General features: G+C 44.7%; 1 protein-coding gene and 1 long non-coding RNA gene across 2 annotated transcripts in view; one reads left to right on the top strand and one right to left on the bottom strand.

The window, feature by feature from the left end:
• The window catches only part of ZFAT (zinc finger and AT-hook domain containing), a 422,711-nt gene that overhangs the window by 134,426 nt on the left and 267,648 nt on the right, over positions 1-20,637 (top strand).
• LOC119509147 lies at positions 16,330-18,817 on the bottom strand. Its single transcript, XR_005211640.1, has 2 exons — positions 18,522-18,817; positions 16,330-17,912 (listed from the first exon to the last, which is right to left on the bottom strand). It is a non-coding gene; the product is annotated as an uncharacterized LOC119509147 (long non-coding RNA).

Raw genomic sequence — 20,637 nt, 5'->3', positions numbered from 1 at the left:
ATAGACCCCATATTTTTAACATTTCAAAGCCTTGCTCAGGAACGTGAGCTTCCGAAGTGCTGCTATAGGCTGTCGCAACCTTTTATTAGATACATGGCTGATTTTTCACTGGTGGAAGGAGTGGTTTGGGTTCTGTGGCTTGGACAGGCATATCTGCCCTCCCATGGGTGAGGCGTAGGAGCCCAATGAGCCCAGTGTCCTCACACTCTCCAGAGCAGTGTTCTTGGACTGGAATCTGTTCTGCCAACCCAGCGAGAACATTAGCTAAATCCTGCTGCTAGATTATCGGTGCATCTGCTTCACACGACCCTTTCATGATTTATGAGAGAGCCTAGGACATGAAGCAGAGAGCTCACTGACGTTCAGGAAGAGTTTGCACGCCTGCTTCTGGGACTGCTTACTTAGAAATGTTTGCACCGTGTCTGTAAATGTTTCGCGGAATTCCGTCTGAGGCTCGCTTTCCTGTGCCTGCCCCTGACAGCGGGGTGCCTGGGAGGAAACTACAGCCTTCCCCTTCCTACCAATGACATGTGTGCCACGGTTTGCTGTCAAAGGCCAAACTGGCCTAAGTCTGGTGTTGGAAAAGCAGTTTATAATTTTTTAAAAAAATTTAATATTGGAATCTCAGATTTTAAAAAATAGAGTTGTGCCATGAATGGAATATACAGAGGAGGGACATTTCAGGCTCTTCTGTGGTTGTTACTCATTACTGTACCTGTCACCTTGTACAGTATCTGTCTGCTCCGTGGCAGAAGACAGGAGCACTTAAAAAGTGTCCTGTTTGCCTGGTCAGTAGTTAGAGTTAAAAATAATGAAAATGTATTTTTTTTTGCACTAATTAATGCTTTATTTTCATATATGGTCATTTTGAACTATGATATACAAATTCAAATAAATCATCAGTTATGCAATGCATATATATATGGTCAGATTAGAAAAAAATGCAGCTATGCTTTTTATAAAAAACAGTTTTATTCACTTAATGTACCAAAAATGTATTTTTTAATAAGGATACTTATCAAGGGAAACTGCAGCCTGTGGGCCAAACCCCACCTGTTGTTGGCCTTTTTTGTAAATAAGGTTTCATTGGAACATGACCACACCCATTCATTTTCCTCCACAGTGACAGAGTGGAGTGGTTGCCATGGATACGGAAAGGCCGCAAAGCTGAAAATATTTGCTACCTGGCCCTTTAAGAAAAAGTTAGTTACCTCTCAAAGAAAATTCAGCTTGAAGTCCTGGACTGGCTGAACTTGTGTTTCTATAAAATGTAAAATAAGTAGTACTTTTTAAAAGCATTTTTTATTTGCACTATTTTTTTTTTAATTTGATTTTATGCTTCAGAGCCTGTAGAGATAGTACAGGGAGAAACTGCAGTGGGAGGACGGCAGGAGGGGTCTCCTGTGACCAGAGGAACAGAGAGAGAGGGGAAGGCAGATGGGGGGAGTTTGCATCTGGGCCGCTTCCTCTGCCTCGGGAGGAACTTGCCCTGCGGCTTTCTGTCTCCTGAAACGGGCCAGGTGTCCTCTGACCTCAGGGCCTTGCACTCCGTCCCCTCTGTCTGGAACACTTTCTACACATCAACTGGTTCCTCATCACTCAGGTTTCAGCTCCAGTGGCGCCTCTGCAGACACACCTGGCCTGACTACCCTCTCCAGAGTCACGCTCCAGACATCACCTCTTGCTTTGTTTTCTTTATGTTACTTCTTAGTGGAAATGATGTTGTGCTTGCTTAGTGTTGGCCACAGTGGACTCCAGGAAAGGACTCTTGTCTTCTTCCTTCCTTACTGGATCCCCAGTGCCTGGGAAGGGCCCGGCACCGCATGGGTCCCCAAGTGAAAGAAGGGGAAGTGAGGGAGTGAATTAATGATCAGTTGACAGCCGCGTCCTAGTCACCAGGCCCTGGGTCTCTGCTTCTCCAGGGTCCACCCAGGCCTCCCAGCGGAGCCTGAGAGCAGGGTATTCACAGCTCCATTAGCATATCAAAGGGCCCCAGTTTTTTTGTTGTTGTTTTTTTAGCTCCTATTTAATCTTCTGGTCCATTCAGTAGTTACAGACTGCCCACCCTTTGCCAGGCACTTGAATCTGGGTGCTTTGGGAGCCTCCAGTCCCACAAGTAGTCACAGTGCGCGGGAGCACGCAGGAGACATGCTGAGCTTCCGCTGGCCGGGCTGGGGAGTAGCTGACTTCCATCCTGAGATCCGAGGGTGAGAAGAATGAGCCCGACAAAGGAGAGCCAGGTCGGAGGTGGAGGGGTGACCGCTTCCTCAAGCGGGGCAGCGTGGCGGCGTGTTAGAGAATGTGCAGAGATTCAGCTGGAACACAATTTGAGGTGCAGAGCGCTCAGAAACAAGACGAGGGAGGTGAGCAAGGGCCCGTTCCCCAGGTCCTTAGGCAGGTCTGAGGGGCTTGTACTTCCTTCAGCAAACTGGGCCTGTGGGGCTGAATTCCCTCAGAAGTGCTGGTGATGCCGACCCTGCCCTGGCCGGATGCCCTCCCCATGGTGCGGCTGTCCTCCGCCTGGGTTTAGGGAGCAGCTTCTCCCACCATGTACAGCTCGATGCTCTTTCCTTAGACAGTGTTTTAGAATCTGAAGTGGATGATAGAGGGGTCATACAGGAGGGCCAGGACTAGTTATCACGAGGCCATTTGCTTCTGGCCCCACGTTACTGTTTATTGAGTGACCTTGGGAAAGTCATTTAACCCATTTTGTTTTCTGTTCTCTCATCTTTGGAATTAGGCTTCCAATTCATGCCCTCCCTCCCCTACAGGACCACAGTGAAAGCAGTGGGAGACGACGAACAAAAAAGACCTTGGCTAACCCCAGAAGAATGGACCCGCGTCATCATCGTTACTTGTTTTACTTGCTTTCTTCTGGGAGATCCATTCTTGCTGCCAGCCATGGTTTCCTGTGAGATGCCTGTGGTTGGGTCCTCCTTAGATTGGTCCCAGCTCTGTCACTCCTTCTTTCGGAGAGGCCTCCTGGCCTGTCTTCACTGACCCAAATTCTAACTACCCAGTTTCTTCCTTAATAAGCCTTCTTTGCTGGAAAGCTTGGAGTCCATCCAAACGTCGATTATCTCATTCCACCTTTGCTCCTGGGGAAGCAAGCTGGAGACAGTATCCCACCCTATATGGGCACAGGAGCTCTCAAAAGCCCCTCTGAAACTTCTCACCAGGCAAAGTCAGGAGATGCCCCGTTTCAGCTATCTGTTGCTGCCCCACAATCTACCCCCATACTTAGAGTCTTCAATCAACAACAGTTGATCATTTCTCACAGTTCTGTGGGTTGCCTGGGCTCAGCTGGGTGGTTCTCCTTTGACATGGAGTAGCCAAGGTCACTCAAGAGGCTGCATTGGTTGGGGAGCAGCAGGCGGGTTTCTGATCCTCTGGCTTCTCTCTCCATGTGGCCTCTTGACATTTGGTGGTCTAGCCTGAGCTTCCTTCCAACATGGCGGCTGGCTTCCAAGAGGGAGTGTTCCCAGAGGACCCAGTATCCAAGTGTTCATCAAGCTTCTGCTGCATCAAGCTTGCTTGTGTCCCATTGGCCAAAGCAAGTCTCATAGCCAATCCCAAAGGCCATGTGTGTAGTGGGGAGAGAGGGGCAACTACAGGAGGATGTGATTACAGTGGGGCTTGGCTCCCTAGAGGCCTGGTTCACTGGGTCCACCATTGTGGATACCCCCACAGGCCCTTTTCCTTTCTGTTGGTCTGTATAAGAACAGTTAAAACAATGAACATCTGTATGGCCCCAGGGTCTGCTTGGCCTTGATGAAATAGGTGAAGATGCCCTCAGTTTCTCCTTTACAGTTCCTGCCTCTCCTCTGCCCCTAAACAAGACCCCCCTCTCTAAAGGCTTCTCACACTTTCTGTGATGGTTCCATATTGGGTACCCTCTGGGTACACTGGTACAAACCAGTGTTATAATCATGGTTTTTGGTTGTTGTTGTTTGTTACCTGAAATGAATCTAAGAAACCAACTAGTTGAATCCTTCCTCCTCCACCACGGCCATTTTACAGATGAGGAAACTGAAACCCGAGAGCTTTTCCAAGGTCATGCCTCTGGTTGGTGGCAGAGTCTGGGTGAAACTAGCTCTCCTGGCATGCCGTCAGTGCCCTCTCCCTCACTCTGATGCACGCCACTCTGTATCTTTTGTCCCCAAATGCACTGAGGCTACTTTTTTGACCACCACCCCTGCCACCGCCACAGCATTCAACTGCATTTTCTGAGCCATGTGTGGGGTTTAAGACTGTCATGGGCTGGATCAGGAAAGCCCAGTGCAAAAAGTGACTTGTCCAAAATCATCTAGTCATTGAATAATGGAACACGGACCAGAATTCAGAGATCCCCTCCCTCCATTCTTTTCCTTTATGAAAAGGCCATATATACACATGGTATATATTACGTCCCCCAGAAAAAGCCATGTTCTTTGATGCAGTCTTGTAGGGGCAGACGTATTAGTGTTGATTAGGTGGGAACCTATTGGTTCAGTGTTTCCATGGAGATGTGACTTAGTCAACTGTGGGCAAGACCTTTCAATAGATTATTTCTATGGAGGTGTTGCCCCACCCATTCTGGGTGGGTCTTTATTGGATTACTGGAGTACTTTAAAAAGAACCACAAAGGCCCAGATGCAGAGCAACTGAGAGTGACATTTTGAAGAGGAGACGTAGCTAAGAGAGGACAAAATGCCCCAAGAGCAACATTTTGAAGAATGCCATTTTGAAACGCCAGCTGGGAGCAAGCACATGCCAGCCATGTGCCTTCTGACTAACAGAGGTTTTCCAGATGTCAATGGCCATCTTTCAGTGAAAGTACCTGTTGTTGATGCCTTACCTTGGACACTTTATGGCCTTAAGACTGTAACTTTGTAACCAAATAAACCCCCTTTATAAAAGCCAATCCATTTCTGGTATTTTGCAAAATGGCAGCATTAGTGAACCAAAACAGATTTTGGTACCGACAGTGGGCTGCTGGTGCTGCTGCATTTGCAAATACCAAACATGTTGGAATGGCTTTTTAAATGGATAAGTGGAAGATTCTGGAAGAATTGTGAGGTGCGTGATAGAAAAGGCCTAATCAGATTTGAAGAGATTGTTGATGGAAATATGAACTCTAAAGATGCTTCTGATGAGGCCTTGAGCAGAAATGATGAATATGTCATTGCAAACTGGAAGGAAGGCGATCCTTGTTTTAAGGTGGTGGAGAATTTGGCAAAATTGTGTCCTGGTATCAGATGGAAGGTAGAATTTGAGAGTGACCAACTGGGATACTTAGCTGAATAGATTTCAACACTAAATATTGAAAAGTGTGGCCTGGCTTCTTCTTGCAGCTTATAGTAAAATGTGAGCAGAGAGAGATAAACTTAGAACTGAACTCTTGGGTACAAAGAAACCAAAAATTGATGGTTTGGCAGATTCTGGGCTTCCAGAAAGTAAAACCCCAGAGGCTACAGCTCCATGTGACGATTTAACCAAACATGGAACCCAACCACCATTTCAGCACAAGCCAGGATTGGAGATAGAGTTAACCAGAAAGGATTTTTGGAAATTCCTATTGTCTGAAGGTTTTGACTCCTGTAAACTTCATGCCAAATCAACAAGATTTTTGTGACATCTGTGTAGACGGAGCCACTGCCACTCTGGACTGGAGGGAAAAGAGAAGGAACAAATCGAAGGAAAAATTTCTGCAAAGACAGAGCCATGGAGATTGAAGTCCAGAGTCAAGAGGTTGCAGGCTGGGAGAGAGGAGCAGCCCATGCATGTGGAAAGGGTGAGTTTGCCCCAGAGGCAGAGCACGGGCCTTCTGCCTTGATGCTCAGGAAGAGTGGAGCACATTCCCCAGGGATTGGGGAGATCCTGGCCACCACCCGCTGTTCAGAGAGGAGAGAGCCTTTGCCCCAATAAGGCAGAGTCTGGGTGGCACCCCGATGTTTAAGGAGGATGGGGCCAAGAAGGTGGTCTCTCCAATGTGTGGATCTGTTAGAGCACTCACCCCAGCATTTGGAGAGAAAAGGACTGCTGCATAGGCCCTTGGAAGGTGTGGGACTGCTGCTCTCTCAAGCCCCAAGGATAAAACATCATTCTATAGGTGACTCTCAGACTTTGAAATCTAATGGAGTTTGCCCTGCATGTTTTAGGAACTGTTTTGGTCCTGTTAACCCAGTTTTCCTTTCTGTTTCTCCTTATGGCAATGGGAATGTTTATCCTATGACTATCCCTCCTTTGTATATGGGAAGCAGATAACTCATTCTAAGTTTCAGAGGTCCACAGCCAGAGGGGAATTTTGCTGTAGAATAGATCATGCTTGTAACTGATTTTGATGGGATCTTGTACTTAACTATTGTTACTGAAATGATTTAAGTTTTTGTGACATCGTGGGATGTTTGTGTTTTGTATATGGAAAGAACATGTTTTTCTGGGGTCCACGGGATGGAATATACCGGTTTGTATGTATTATGTCCCTCAGAAAGCACCATGTTCTTTGATGCAGTATTGTGGGGGCAGATGTATTAGTGTTGATTAGGTTGGAACCTATTGGTTCAGTGTTTCCATGGAGATGTGACTCAATCAACTGTGGGCGACACCTTTCATTGGATTATTTCTATGGAGATGTTGCCCCACGCATTCAGGGTGGGTCTTTATTGGATCACTGGAGTACTTTAAAAAGAGCCACACAGGCCCAGACACAGAGCAACTGAGAGTGACACTCTGAAGAGCAGCTGCAGCTAAGAGGACAAAATGCCCCAAGAACAACATTTTAGAGAATACCATTTTGAAATGCCCCCTGGGAGCAAGTGGATGCCAGCCATGTGCCTCCTGAGCTAACAGAGGTTTTCCAGATGCCAATGGCCATCTTTCAGTGAAGGTACCTGTTGTGATGCCTTACCTTGGACACTTTATGGCCTTAAGACTGTAACTTTGTAACCAAATAAACCCCCTTTATAAAAGCCAACCCATTTCTGGTGTTTTGCAAAATGGCAGCATTAGCGAACCGGAACAAGGATATTCAATGAAAAGTGATTCTCCCTGCGCGCCTGGATCTCCAGGTCCACTCATCCTCAAAATTGTTTGTGATAACCGTTTCTTCTGCATCTTTTCAGATTCTCTTTGCAGATACAATCATGTCATGGGCATCCTTTGAAAGCTGTCCACACACAGTAGTGTACTCCATTTAGTGCTCTCCACACTGCTTTTTCACTTAGTGATGTATCTTTAGAGCACATTCCTTACCACTACATAGATACCTACCTCATTCTTTGAAACGGCTGCCTGGCATTTCCTGAATGGGTGAACCAGGACTTATTTAACCAGTCTGCTAGTCATGGACATCCAGGCCCTAATCTTTTTCAAAATCTGATTTTTCTCTATTCTAAAAATCTATAACAGTGCTATTCATAGGACAGCCACAAAATACATGTTTAATTATGCATTTTCCTTTTCCCCACCTCCTGGGTGCACCCCCAGCGCTCACCCCTAACTCTCTCTCTCTCTCCCTCCCCTCCTTCTTCTTCTCCCTTCCTTCAACAATGATTTCTTGGGTCTGGCTATGGGCCTGGCATTCTGCCGCACCCTGAGTAGCAATCCTGTTTGCTTCCCTTGTTGCTGGGATTCCAAGGCCACTTCTCCCCCAGCCACATTTTTTACATGGACCAGTTATTACTACTTGTAGTTGGCTTAAAGCCAGTTTATTACACCTATGAATTTATTAACTTTTTTTCTAAACTAAACACGAATTACAACAGACAAATAAAAACTTAAAAACTTCCGAAGCAAATTTTCTTAAACATTTACATGCTTCGTCAAATGATCCTGTTTCCTTGTAACTATGAGTCTAATCTAACTTCTCCTAACTGCTTCAAACACCCTGAAAATACAAACTTTTTACTCCCCCCCAAACCAAAACCTATTTGTCAAATTCATAACTATTGATTTGATTCATTTCTTCGTTATTTTTATAAAACTCATTTTTGTACTTTTCTAGTTATCGGTCCCAAGAGGAAAAGATGTTCTCCTTCCCAGGTGCATTGCGGTCACAGCCTCTGGGCCTCCGGCTCATGGATTTTGGTTGGAACCAGATTCCTACGTGACCAAAGGGTGGCGGCTCTGGCTGGTTGGGGCTCCCCCTCCTCAGCCCAGGTTCACCTGCTACATAATGGGTTATAAGCAGGTTCTTGCAATCTTTGCCCCTCTGTACATCAAGTCTTGAGTAAATGATATTCTGCCCCTGTTTACAATTAACTTTATTATGTGTCATTAGCATTTCATTATAAGTAGTAGGGCCATAAAGCAGACAAACCTGCCAGCTATTCTTTCAGGACGTTTGGCAAATCCATGAACTTGCAAGAGAAATTATTGAACCCTCTTTCTACATGGTTAATTATGAGATCACTGGTCCTAACCTGCCCTTCCTGGTTTTGGTAGTTTCCTACTCTTTCTGGAGTATTTGACTTAATCAGAGTTACCTTATCTGTCCTTCTCAACTTACCCAGATATACCATTTTAATAAACAGACATACAGAACTTCTCAGGTAAGAAACAGAACCCCATATACACCAAACTTACCTACTTAAGAAAAATTACCCTTTCTTTGAATTTCAACTAGCTTTGTAATTAAATTTTCTGAATTTTCAACTAGCTTTGAAAATTGTATATTTTTGCATACATAAGATAGACTTTTTCCTTTTTGAGTATCAAGGAGGACTTGTGGCTTTTCATCTACTCAACCTGTACTAGTGTTTCACAGTTGTTCTTTGTGATATGCAGATTGTCACAACCTGGCCAGAGGGGTCCCCTGCCCCTTTTCAGCTGGTCCCTTTGTCCTTTCAGTAGGAGCCCTGCATTTTTTTTTAAAGCATCCTGGATTTTTGGCCACAGCAAGATGTTTCTGGCCCATTTTGTTTTTGCCCTGCACCCAAACAGGGAATCCGGTCTTTAGAAGAAACCCTGACAACTGATAATGAAATACTATTAGAGATCAATATTTGAGTGCTCAGGCTGCCTACAGATGGTGCCACAAGCAGACAGGTGAGGAGATGAGACACTCCGGCCACTGAAAAGATGGGCTAGAAAAGATGTTGCTTCCTAAGTCATGACTATGTTCACAGCACTATGGCTCACATAGTTCTAATATTACTCTATCCTTTTCTTTTTTGCAAGCTTTAAATCCATTTTTCTCTACAACGTGCCTATTTCATTCTTAGTACTTCACCCAAACTGTGATTATCCTAATTCTCTGTTTTGGTTATTGTGGTGTGCCTCAAGAACCATTATTTCGAGGTCCCCTGTATATGTCCTGTATCAAAACCTGCTTTCAAGAAAACCTTTTATATAATTATGTACACAAATTATTGTTTTCAAGTAAATGCTTGTCATATCGTTGTTAGATATGATTATAAAATTATCAACACAAATATATTTGAATATGTAAGTTACTTGTATTCATTGTATAACTAAATGCCATGGCATGTCAATAAATTTATTGACATGAATTCATTCATGTGCCGGCATTACAAGGCCAACTGCTACCAGTGGGCCTGCTGGGAAGGGTCATGGAACGGAATGCCATTAATTATATAATTTTGAGCAATTTATACATTTAATTCTCCTAATACTTCTTCATTAGTTGAGGCATTTTGGTATATTATTGACAAATGGAAAGAATAAAAATGTTTGCTGAATGAACGTGTCTGAATCACATAGCAGGATAATGGAAGAGCCAAGCATAAAGCTCCACTTACCAATCTGGATTCCCTGCAGAAAGGGCCCATACCTTGGTCATTTCTATATGTCTTCCCCTGGAAGTGTTTTTAGTAATAACAAGTGCTCAGTAACTATTCTTGGGATGATGAGTGAATGGATGGAAGGAAATGCCATGGGAATAATGGAGAAAATCATAGATACTGTAAATTGCTTCATTTCCAAAATTCATTTTGGTCACAACATCCAGGAGCAATCCAATTGCTGATCAATAAAGTGGCATTTAAATGCTGCTGCAAGAAAAGCAACCCAGCACAAAAACAATATTGTCAGCAACTCAGAACAACTCTAATTTCCCGACAGAAATCAATTCCCAGCAAAATAGTGATTATTGTAAATATTTATAGTTTTAAAAGGAAAAGCCTATCAATGTAGCCTTTTGGGCAGCTTATAACCAAATGAAAGATTCTGATGCACCCCACTCTGCCATCTGTAGAGGTGTAGCAGTAACACTCTGCTTGTCTGGGGATGGACTTTGCTGGGGGTAGACAGTGGTCTGGGCACATCCTGATGGCTGTGTGGTCAATTGGGAAGATCACTGGGCATAGAGAGACCAGTCCCACACCAGGCTCTTCATTGGCTTGCTGTGTGATCTCAGGAAGTCACATAACCTCTCTGAGCATTACTCTTATCTGTAATAGAAGGATATTTGTCCATTATCACCCCCTGTGTTGTGACGATGAAATGGGGGGGGGTGGCTTGGGGGGTGGCGTCTGAACATATAGAACTGGTCTTACAATGACTCCTAACTTCCCAAGAACAGGATTAAGGGGCAAGGCAGAAAAACTGCTGATAAATCAAAGTCATCCCAAAGTCCAATGCCCATGGCAGTCTTAGTACTGGAAAATAAGTCATAGTGGAAACTGTGACATTCCTATGCAATAGGTGCTGGGAAAACAAAGATGAAAAGACCTGTATGGTCTCGGTGCTCAGGAAATTCATGGTCCAGTTGGGGAGAGGGCTGTGCAAACACAGAAACACAACTCGGTGTGGGGAGGTGCAAGGCAACATGACCTAGAGTTGCGGGAACACACAGGCTGAGCGTCAGGGCTGTCGGGAAGGAGAATTTCATCAAGTTGAGTGGGAACACAGGGTTTTTCTAGGAAAAGATGCATAACAGGCAAAGACTAGCATTTCAGGGGAACCATAGAATTTAATCAGTGTCTCCCAAACTTCAGTCACTTGTAGTTTGCTTTCACATTTTTTTTGTCATGCCTTTGTACCATTTTAAAAAATTGCCTCATTTTACGGAAGGTAGAATATAGGTTACCAGCGGATGGGATGGGGATAGGGAATGGGAAGCTAAGGCTTAAAATGTACAGGGTTCCTATTTGGAACAATGGAAATGTTTTGGTAATGGATGGTGGTGACGGTAGCAAAACATTGTGAATGTAATTAACAGCACTGAAATAACTATATCTGAATATGATTAACAAGGGAAATGTTAGATTGCATATACAGTAACAGAATAAAACATTAAAAAAATCCATGGAACTACACTACACAGTGAACCCTAAGTTAAACCATGGACTTTAATTAATAGTACAATTATAAAAATGTGGCATCATCAATTGTAACTAACGTTCCATACCAATGCAAGGTGCTGGTGGTGGGGTGGTGTATGGGAATCCTGTATTTAATGCGTGATTGTTCTGCAAACCCACTTCTCTAATAAAGAAAAAAACTGACTCATTTTAAAAAGTGTAGATCAATTTATTTAAAAAGAAAACTTTATATGTCATCATAAATGAAAAGATATGTAATTTATTTTTTAAAAGGTAATCTTAAAGGCAACACAAACTCATGCATTTATTCAACAAATAATTGTGTCAGACTCAATTCTAGCTTCTGGGACTAAAGGGGAGACCAAGAGGGACAGAATTAAGCAATAGACATAAATTAATGTCGGGTAGCAACAGATAGTGTGGAAAATATAATGTGATTTAGGAGGATCACTTCCGATAGGGTGGTCGGGGAGGGCCCCCTTTGAAATGTTATTTGAGCCAACATCTTAAGCTAGTGACAGAGCTAATCACTTCGGTCAAAAACGAAAACAGCATCATTAAATTTCAAGCAGCTACTGTTGCCAGCTGGAGGCTTTGAGCCAGAACCAGGGAAATGAGCAAGTGTTACAGAGGCGTGCTCACACCCAAATGCGACTGTCTGCAAAAAAATCAGAAAGAAGGAAAGAGAAAGGAGAAGGGAATCGCTCTCTCACGAAGTGACTTTAGATTGTTTAATTCTATCTGTAGCAACAACAATGCGGTTGGGTACCCCTAGCAGAAAGCATTCCGCTCTTTGGGAAACACTGCAACATAAGCCTTTGGAGAGGAAGGCAGGCTGCAACCATGAGACCAAGAAAAGTCAAATCGCGGCCCCAAATTATTTAGTAAACAGCACAACTGCGACCTGAGCCCTGAACTCTCCTCCCACGTGCAGCCCCGGTGGCTCCACAACGAGAGGGTGGGACAGTGGGCTGGTAGAAGCTGGCTCAGGGCAGAACTAGGACGACGCCCAACCCTGCGATCCGGATTCCAATTCTCCCGATAGCCCTTTCCCGGGAGTGGTCGAAAACGCGCATCAGCGGAATCTCCGCAGCGGGACAAAAAGCGCGAAAGACGGCCGCGAGCATGCGCAGAAGCCCAGCCCAGCCGGGCCGCGCTTGGCGCTGGGGGAGGGTCAGCCGAAGGTGACGCCCGATACGCCGGCGTCAGCGCCCCGTGGGGAGGCGGCCGAAGACTCCATCCGCCATGTTGGATGCCGCAGATTCGCCATAACCTCGCCGGCTCTTTTCTTAAAAAAATAAAAATAAAAAGCGAAGCATCAGCGGGGCACCTCGCCTTCTCGGTCGGCACGGGAGGGGACCCGGAAGAGCCCGAGGCTTTTTTTTTCCTCTGCGGTGGGAGCGTTGCCATGGAGACGCGGGCGGCAGGTGAGCCGGGCTAGGGGTTGGGATGGGGTGGGGTGGGGGAGGGGCGCGGCGCGCGGGCAGCCGTTTCGAGCGTGGAGTCGGGGAGAAGCGCGGGGGCCGCGGGGCGGAGAGCGAACGTAGCGGCGTACTTCACGACACGTCCCTCTCGCTGGCCGTATCCCGCCGCCTTGGGTTTTATTTAAAAAAAAAAAAAAAAAAAATTGTAACGAGGGAGTGGAGGAGCGGACGAAAGGGAGGCAGTGCGCAGGCGCGGGTGGCCGTCTCCAGGGTAACGGGCAGGGCTGGGGCGCGTGCCTGGAGGGAGCGCCGGCTTCCTCGCACGCGGGAGGTTCGAATCCTCGCGCTACTGCCTCTGGGGTCGGGTGGAGCTTGAGCCGGCCTCAGTTTCCTCATCTGTGAAATGGGTAACTCCCCTAATTATGAGACCTACGTACTTGGCTGGGCCCAGCCGAGCTGGCAAAGGAAACTTTCGTTGTGTCCTGTGGAGGGGGAGCCATAAATGCGGGGGGGATTGTTGTTGCTGGTAACAGTGTACCACGTTGTGATACGTTAAAATTTACATTCCTACTCGCTGCCCAACTCCGCGGGCTGTCGTTGCTTACCCTTTGCAGTTACGCTCAAATACCACCTCCTCTAGGCAGCCGTCTCTGGCTTCCCAGCCCGACGCAGCCATTCCGCCAGCTGGAGCCTAGGAGCAGCCGAGTCGGACCTTCCACTTGCACCATGTTCGGGTCGCTTAACCCTCAGCTTCCCGTCCCTCATTTAATTAACAGTCCCTCATCTAATTAATAATCGCTTCCACACTTGGGCGTTGACTTCTCAGTTTTTGTTGCTTGGTTCTCACCGCAGCTCTTAACTAGTAGGTCATTAACCAGTGTGGAACAAAGGTTCAGAAAGGTTAACGTCAGACAGTTTTAAGTGGCAGAGGTGAAGCTTCAGTCTACTTCCTGCAACTTGGAATAAAATCCAGACCCCTGTGTGCCTGCCTGACTTGTGCCTCCATCCCCAGTACAGGCTTGGTGCATACTACATGTGCAGTAACTATCCATGTGTCTGTTTATTGAATGGAAGACTGGATGAGCCCCTGTCCGAAGTGACCTTTCTAACACGCAAAGCTGTTGTCACTGGGGCTTCCCTTCTCATCAGACTGTCTATCTCCAACTTCATCTTTCTCTGTCTACCAACTCATCTATTAAAATCTCCATAGTAGGTGTCCCCCTACTGAGGGGTGAAGGCAGGAAGGCCGGGCCCACCTGCAGCTTACCTGGCCGGCTGCTTGGTGCCACTTCTCCCCCTCTCCTGCACCTTTCTTGCCTTCTTCAGTCAAACCAACAGCTTTGCTTGGCACCTCCCTCCACATGCCAGGCAGGAGTGGTGCTGGCCTTGGCCCCATCCTCATCCCACTGTTGTGCGTGATACACTGATACACGTGGGTGTTTAGTGGAGTGACTGAGCCGGCACAAGCCAGGGTGGCTGGGTGGGCCAGGTGCTGTGAGCTACCCTGGGCTGCTTTCTCAAAAGAATGACTCCCATGGATCTGGTGACTCCTCTTTCTGATGCCATTCTGCTACTGTGGGTGCGCAGAATAAACTGTCCACCTCTCTTCTGGAATTTACTTAGTTTTAAAAAGAAACCTGGGCATATATATTGTAGTGTCCTTCAGTTACTAGTTGTAACATGTTACTGTCAACTCTTGGCCAGCTAATTTCTGAAAAGAATTTTCTGTTTTGTCTGGTTGGTTGGTTAATTTAGGAGAGACAGGACAATTAATGATAATGAGGTGAAATTGCATATGGTCTATAAGGTACAGCTTTTAGTTGGTAAAATTGCTGAGACTGTCGTCTTTGTAAATTGGAGATGTTGCTGTGTTGCTCCCTTTTCAGCGAGCTCATTTGCCTCTGGTGAAATGGTTGCAGTTTCTTCACCCCCCCCTCACCTTATAATTTACATAACAACTTTTAAAAGATGGCTATCCTTAAGTAGAATTAAGTTTCTGCCTAGAGCAAGGGCAGTCAAGAATTAGACATATTAAAAAGACTCCTTAATTGCATTTCCTTTTCTCAATAATTTTATGCATGCCACCTCTGGAAACCTCCCCATCGAGATGGGTTGATTTAATTAAGTAGAAGGGATTTAGCCTAGAGTTAAACTTTCCCTGTTCTCAGCTCTTTACTCTGTTAAACTTTTACTGTCTTGGAAATTTCTCAAGGGCAGGCATCAGCTTTAAGGATTGGAACAGTTCTGAGAGTGGAAAGAATATGAGCTCTGGTCTCCAAAGATCACTTTTTCATTGGATTCCTGCCTGAAGCAAATCATGGAATTCTTGGAACCCCAGTTTCCCATCTGCAGAAAGAGGCATAATCCTGTCCCTTCAGGGGTGAGGTGCATTATCAGATACTGGTTGCATTTAGGAAATGCTAGTTGTCCCTCCTGTAACCAGGGCCAGTCTCTCTACACTATAGCTTGGTGCCTTGTCATTCTTTTGCTGTTTAGCAGCATTGTTGATGGAAAGGGTGGATAGAGCTTGATTAATTTTTTTTTAAAAGAAAAAAACTAACCTGGGAGTGAAGTAAAATAGACAATTTAAACACCTATTATAGGTTTGAAGGTGCCTCCTTTTTCATGGAATATTAAAATACATAGTTTGCTATAAAAGGATTAGACTCAGCATATTAATGTAAAAACGGGGCGTTTAGATTGCATAAGAGAATTTTCTTTGTTCTTTTAAACCACATAAAAATGAAGCTGCAAACTGTTGAAGTCTGGAATCTGCACCTTTGTGCCCACCCAGGGTCTGGGAAGAGGCAGGGTGGGTGGGATGGGGACCTGGCCCCAGAGGATGCTGCAGTTCCCATGGGAAGGAGGCAGCACCCTGCAGTAGGTGGTGGGGGTGACTCGGGCTTGGCCCTCTTCTCTAGTCATTGCCCTCCCTGGGGGCCCAGGTAGATGATGGAAGTAGCACTGAGTGTTGGGGGACTTCATGGGAGGTGCCCCTAGCCCAGCACGGGATTCAGGGAGGGCTTCCTGGGAGCAGATGTCTGAGCTGGGTCTTCAGGGAGAGCAGAGGAAGCTTGCAGGGGGAATGGCCTGTGCGGAGACACCGAGTGACACCCCACGGTGTGTTGTGGGTGCTGGGGTGAGTGCTGAGGCTGGGGCGGGGGGATGCTGGAGGTGTCTGACGATGGTCCTCTCTGGCGGTAGGAAGCCATTAAGGTTTTTTTCCCCAAAGCTTCCAGGGTAGGAGGGTTATAAGGCTGACTGATTTGCCCTTCAGAAAGAAGCTCCGCGGCTGCCAGGAGACAGTTTTCAGATTTCTTTTAGGTATAACTTACATACAGTGAGACATGCAGACCTTAAGTGCACAGATTGATCAGTTTTGATAAACACATATATCCATTGTGGGAGCACTGGGCCCCCAAGTGTCTTGAAGACTGCACACCTAGGTTTGCTTGACCTAGGACAGGTAAGGTTTGACCTATTCTCCTTGTAATATCAGGTGCTAAATGTAATCTATACCCAAAACTACCTCCTCCCTGAGAGTCCCTGATACGACTATCTACAAGATAATCTATAATCCTCCCCTCCTCCCTGTTGATTACAGTCAATCCCTCCCTGCATTGCCCGCCCCGCCTTCATACCCATTGGAATGTCGAGCCCTTGTAACCAGCTTATTCAGCCCCCCCAAGGTGCGGAGTATTTTCAGTTAGGCTCTGAACCCGCCACCATTCGGAGCAGCTCCTGAATCCATTCAGAGAAGCTCCTGAATTCAGGGCAGCGTGACTCAATTTCCCATCCTGTTGGTAAGCCCCATAATAAAGGCTCATGTCTCAGAATGTCTGGTGCTTTCTTTAGTCCTTCGGCTACAAAAGCCCTCTTGGGCATGACATCCGTGTTATCCACATCCCGAAAATGCAGAGAACTTTTTCATCACCCCAGAAAGTTCTCTTGTGCCCCTTCCCATTCAGTCCTTGCCTGTCAGCCCATGCCAAGCAACCATTGATCTGCGTTCTTGTCGTCATAGATGAGTTTTGCCTTTTGTAGCATAACATGTAATTCTTTTGTGTTGGATTTCTTTCATTCCACAAAATATTTCTGAGATTCACTAGTTCCCTTTTATTGCTGAATAGAATTCCATTGTCTGGCCACACCCCAGTTTATTGATATGTTCTCCTGTTGATAAACACCTGGGCTGTTTTTGGTTATTGTGAATAAAGCTGCAGTGAATACACTTGTAGAAGGTTTTTGTGGACAGATACTTTTATTTCTCTTGAGTAAATAAACATCTAGTAATGGAATTGCTGGGTTAGAGGATAGAGGCATGTTTAATGTTTTCAGAAACTTCCAAATAGTTTTCCAGAGTAGTTGTACCATTTTACACTCTGATCAGCAATATAAGAGAATCCCACGTGCTCCACGTCCTCACCACCATTTGGTGTTGGCAGTCTCTTTCATTTGATCTCTTCTAGAGGTTGTGCAGTGTATCTCAAGATAGTTTTAATTTGCATTTCCCTAATGACCTTGATGTTAAGCAGATTTTTCTTGTGTATATTGGCCTTTTGTATATCTTATTTTGTGAAGTGTCTTTTCAGGTCTTTTGACTGTTTTTAAAATTGGCCTGCTTGCTTCTTTATTATTGAATTGTCAGAGTTTTTTTTATATATTCTGGGTACAAGTCCTTTGCCATACATATGTGTTGTGCTGTGACTGTTTTCTCCTAGTCTCTGTTTGCCTACTTATTTTCTTAGTAGTATCTTTTGATGAGCAGAAGATTGGAATTTTAATGAAGTCTGGTTTACCTTTTTTTTTTTGCTTTTATGGTTAGTGCTTTTGTGTCCTCTAAGAAATCTTTTCCTATTCTGTCAGGAAGGTATTCTCCAACCTTTTCTTTTTCTTTCTTTCTTTCTTTTTTTTTTTTTTTTTAAGCGTTGTACTTCTTGCTTTTAGATTTAGGTCTATGATGTATCTAAAATTAGTTTGAGTTTGGTGTGAGGTGGGCATCAAGGTTTTCCACGTGCATGCCCATATTTTCCAACCTTATTTGTTGAAGAGACTGTACATTCTGTTCCTCTCTCTATTCCATTGATATATTTGTCTATCCTTCCTAGTGTTACACCTTCTTGCTTACTGTAGCTTTCTAGTAATTTTTGAAGTTCTGAAGAGTAAGTTGGAGGCCAGTTTTTGGAGAGGCAGAAGTGCAGGCAGGAGAGAGGCGCAGAGGGTCCTGTAAATAAATGGAGATGCATTTGGAGCTTTTGGAGCCTTCCCTAGTGGGAGGGAGGGAGGTGGGTGAGCCTGAGCGACAGCAGAATACAGCGTGTTCCTGTTGATCCCTCTTTGAGACTCCCAAATATTGAACAAATTGTTTTGAACCCACAGAAGTTTTTCCTTTTAATTTCTTATTTTGACATAATTTTAGATGCAAGGATAGGATAAAAATAATTCTCATTCCTGTTCAACTGGAGTCTCCAGATGTTAATATTTACCACATTGTTTCGTATCTATGTACTTGTCATCTATCTACCCACCAATTATCCTCTTTCTGTCAGTCTATGTATGTATGTATGTATCTATTTATCTATTACCTAATCTATCTTTCTAGGAGAGTAAGTTTCAGACTTAATGCCCCTTTACCTACCCTCTATTTTCAGTGTGTATTTTCTAAAAGCAAAGACATTCTCTTATATAACCACATTGCAATTATTTAAATAAGAAAATAACATTGATACAATACTTCTATTCAGAGTTCACTGGTTGTCCCAGTAATATCCTTTGTAGCAAATGAAAATCCTGGGTCATGCATTGCATTCATTCAGTTGTCACGTCTCCTTACCTTTTTAATCTGGGTTAGTTCTCTGTCCTTGTGGTTCGTGGCATGGATATTTTTGAAGAGTACGAGCTGCTTGTTCTGTAGAATTTCCCTCTCTTTGCCTTTGTGTGATGTTTCCTCATGCTTAGGTTCAGATTCTGCCTTTTAGGCAGGCACACCACAGAAGTGACGCTGAATTGTTCCCATGCATCCTCCCAGGAGGCACATGGTCTGGATTTGTCCCGTCACCAGGGTGGCTGCAATTGAGGAGGCGCCTGTCAGGCTGCCTCACTGTAAACTCGCTCCTTTTCCCTTTGTAATTGAATATCTGCACTTACCTTGCTACTCCTCACTCCCCACACTTTCTTCACTCACTAGTTTTAGCATCCATTGATGATTCTCGCTTAAATTGTTATCTTTGGAATGGCAGCTACATGAGTTTCTAATTCTGTCATTTCTTCTGCATTTATTAGTTTTTCTGTTTAAGCAAGAACTTCTGATTTTCCTTTATCTATGTATTTATTTATGTTAGTGTGGACTCATGAATTCCTGTTTTATTCAATGGTTATAGTTCTGTATCATTATTTAATTGATGCTTAAATTGTCCCATATCTGGCTAGGCCGAGGTCCCTTCAAGGTGACCTTTGTGTTCTTTTGACCTGTCCCCTGTTTCTTTGCACATTTACTTAGTTTCTCAGAACACAAGCTATTCTGGGCTCATTTTGAACTTTCTCTGCCCCAGCTCTGGAATTAGCAGTTTCTACCAGGAGATCTGGTTTCTTTGAGTGGAGAGTGTTATTTAGAAACCGAGTTCTGGGTGCACTAGGTGGGCTCATTGTTTCTGGATCCCATTGCTGTCTCAGGAAACACAGCTAGGAATTAGATGTCTGCATAAACATGCTCAGTGCACACAGGCTTATGACGTGTATGTGCCCCCATCTCTATCTCTGCGTCTGTCCATCTGAAAAACCGAGTTCATATAGGTTCTTCCAGTTCCAGGCTGACACCATGGGGTTTACTCTCTTTTCCCCTGCTTCTTATTTATAACTCCCTTCCCTGCCAGCGGGAAAGCTGGCTACCGGCATCCATGGCTTATTTACTTATCTTCTCAGTCCTGGAGTACACTGAGAGTAGTTTGAGAATTGCTAACCGATGTCCCTGTGGAAAAGAAGTCCACCGCGTAGAGTTCAGTATTTGATTAGAGTTTTTTTTCTCTTTAGTCGAGCGTATGCGGTGTGGATCCCATCTCGCCTTCTGGGGTTGCTTGGGTCACCCCCCTTCTCTTCACTTTGCATTCTTCGTTTCATATATGGTTTGGTTAACTTGTTTCTGTTTGTATTTTATTTTAGGATTTCCCTCTATACTAGTTTATTTTTTTTCTTTGAGTATGTGAGTTTTTGTTTTGAGTTTATTTCTTGTGTTTCAGCAGCAGGACTGAGGGGTCTGTGGGGCCCTCAGGTGTAAGTCTCCAGGGAGGAGCAGGGAGACCCTGTGACCTAGCACGACATCCCCATTGAAGTGGAAATCATGGGGGTCCCCTGCTGACAGCTGACTTCAGTTCTTTATTGAGCATTTCTCTTCCAGGCACTTTGTCTTGTTTGGCCTGATTCTCTCCCTTCATCTCCCCATGCTGGACACTGCATTTGTGCCCATTTTACAGATGAGAAGTGAGAGGCTCAGAGAAGTTAAGTACTTTCTCCTTCACTGGGGGTCCGACCTGGGCTTTCCCACCCCCAGCCCAGTCTTCCTTCCTCAGCACACTGTCTCATTTGTTTTGTTAGAAAGTGTGTGTTAAGAGTGCTGTGGTTAACATTAGTCTCAGTGCGTCTTAGGGAAACACTGTGAAAATGCTCTGGTACTCCTGACAAAGGGAATGTAGCATTTTTTTTGCTTATAGGTAAATACCTTTATAACCTTTAGCCTTGCTCTTTTTTTTTTTTTTAAATTCAGTTTTATTGAGACATATTCACTTACCATACAGTCATCCATGGTGTACAATCAACTGTTCACAGTACCATCATATAGTTATGCATTCATCACCCTAATCTGTTTTTGAACATTTTCCTTACACCAGAAAGAGTAAAAATAAGAATAAAAAATAAAAGTAAAAAGAAACACCCAAATCACCCCCCACCCTATT

The sequence above is a fragment of the Choloepus didactylus genome, chromosome 14 (genome assembly GCF_015220235.1).
Source record: "Choloepus didactylus isolate mChoDid1 chromosome 14, mChoDid1.pri, whole genome shotgun sequence".
Taxonomy (NCBI): domain Eukaryota; kingdom Metazoa; phylum Chordata; class Mammalia; order Pilosa; family Megalonychidae; genus Choloepus; species Choloepus didactylus.
Note: the sequence above shows the minus strand (reverse complement) of the source record. Positions and strands in the feature narration are given on the sequence as shown.